This window comes from Heterocephalus glaber, unplaced genomic scaffold (assembly GCF_053883595.1).
Source record: "Heterocephalus glaber isolate CG9 unplaced genomic scaffold, H.glaber_assembly_v1.0 deba00001613, whole genome shotgun sequence".
Taxonomy (NCBI): Eukaryota; Metazoa; Chordata; class Mammalia; order Rodentia; family Bathyergidae; genus Heterocephalus; species Heterocephalus glaber.
The window spans coordinates 35,493,530-35,495,730 of record NW_028258384.1 but is presented as its reverse complement, the minus strand read 5'-3'; the positions used below and the strand labels follow the sequence as shown (position 1 = coordinate 35,495,730).

Genomic DNA, 2,201 nt, shown 5'->3' with positions numbered 1-2,201 from the left:
ACAGCAAGAGAAACCACCAGCAGTGTGAAGAGACAATCCACAATGTGGGAAAAAATCTTCACCTGCTCTTCCTCAGACAAAGGGCTACTATCTTGAATCTATGAAGAACTTGAAAAGATCAGACCTCCCAAATTTAAAGACCCAATCCAAAAATGGGCATCTGAAATGAACAGACATTTCTCAGACAAAGAAGTAGAAATAGCAAATAAATACATGAAAAAATGTTCAACATCACTGGTCATTCGAGAGATGCAAATGAAAACAATGCTGAGATTCCACTTCACTCCAGAAAGAATGGCTGCTATCATGAAATCAACCAATAACAAATGCTGGTGGGGCTGTGGGGAAAGAGGAACTCTTCTCCACTGCTGGTGGGAGTGTAGACTGGTGCAACCACTGTGGAAATCAGTATGGAGATACCTCAAAGAACTAGGACTGGAAATCCCATTTGGCCCTGCTATTCCACTGCTGGGGATGGTCCCCAAAGAATTAAAAGAATCATACCACAGTGATATATGTGCACCCATGTTCATAGCAGCACAGTTTGTAATAGCTAAAACTTGGAAACAGTCCAAATGCCCATCAACTGGAGACTGGATCAAGAAAATGTGTTTTTTTTATAAAATGGAGTACTACTCAGCCATAAAAAATGAGAAATTAGAGACATTTATAGCTAAGTGGATGCACATTGAGGCAATACTCTTAAGTGAAATAAATAGGACACAGATGTGTAAATATCAAATAGTTTCTCTGGTGTGAGAAACTGAAAGTGTAAATAAGGACTAAATGTATAATAGTTAATGTGAAATAGGAAGAAAAGGGGCAAAGGGGAAGGAAGTGGGAGGGCTAAGGGAAAGGATAGAAGGGAATGGGATTAATATGAGAAAATGGAAAAATAGGAACAAAATCTTTGTAAATAGGGAGGAATGGAGGGGTTGAAGGGAGGGCTGGGCAAAGGCGAAAAACAAGAACCAAGAGAGACTATATAAAGGTTCAAATTTCCAATGATGAATGTCATTATATTGTATACCTAAAATGTACCAATTATTAGAATGAATAATTGATAATGCAAAATAGGAAGAAAAGGTCCAAAGGGGTAGGGGTAGTGGGAGGCACAGGGGAAAGGAAAGAAGGGAAAGGAAAAAATGATGAGAAATATAAAAAATGGAAATTAAGTCTTTGTCAATAGTGAAGGGTGGAGGGCATGAAGGGAGGGCTAGGAATGGGGAAAAAATAAGAACCAAGGTGCATTATGTAAAGATACAATTCCCAATGAGAAATGTAATTGTGTTGTATACCTACAATGTACCAATAAAAGAATTTAATACAAAAAAAAAAAGAAAGAAAGAAAAAAAAAGAACTCATACAAAAAATTGTTAGTGAGGCTATGGGGAAAAAGGAACACTTGTACATTGATGGTGTTAATGTAAACTAGTACAACCACTGTGGAAGTCAGTATGGAGATTACTCAAAAAGCTAAAAATTATAATTCCATTTGACTCATTAAAAAAATATATATATTCACAGCCTTATTTATATACCATTGGATACAAATGGAAACCAAAATACAGGTGAGCAACAGGAAGTGGAGGACAGGAAGTGGAGGACAGAAAGTGTATGGCTAAATCATTCCTCTACTTTGCACCATTTCCTTCTTGGACTCTACTTCCTGCTACTGGCTCACTTTGCTCACCTCTTCCCTGTTTCTTCAACAATATCAGGAATCATGCTCGCTTCAGCAGCACATATACCAAAATTGGAACGATCCTGAGAAGATAAGCATGGCCCCTGTGAAAGGATGACATGCAAATTCATGAAGTGTTCCATATTTTTAAAGGAAACAAATCACCTACAAAGTAAAGCCCATCAGAATCACAGCAGACTTCTCAACACAAACCCTCAAATCAAGGAGAGCTGAGAGTGAAGTATTTCAAGCCCTAAAAGAAAACAACCTAGACTGTTGTATCCTGCAACACTATCTTCAAAAATCGATGGGGAAATAAGATACTTCCACGACAAAGAACACCTGAGAAATTTCATGAACACCACCAAACCAGCACTCCAAACAATGCTAAACAATATCCTAGAAAAAAGCAAAAAAGGCCACAACTCCATGAGGCCCAACAGAGGGAAGCCACCAGGCAAGGTAAGACACTAAAGAGAAAGGGGGAAAAATAAGAAATAAAAGAACCAACAGAAGT

General features: G+C 38.0%; 1 non-coding gene across 1 annotated transcript; it reads left to right on the top strand.

The window, feature by feature from the left end:
- Positions 1 to 1,726: 1,726 nt before the first annotated feature.
- LOC147822553 (U6 spliceosomal RNA) lies at positions 1,727 to 1,833 on the top strand. The gene has a single exon (XR_015445622.1). It is a non-coding gene; the product is annotated as a U6 spliceosomal RNA (small nuclear RNA).
- Positions 1,834 to 2,201: the final 368 nt, after the last annotated feature.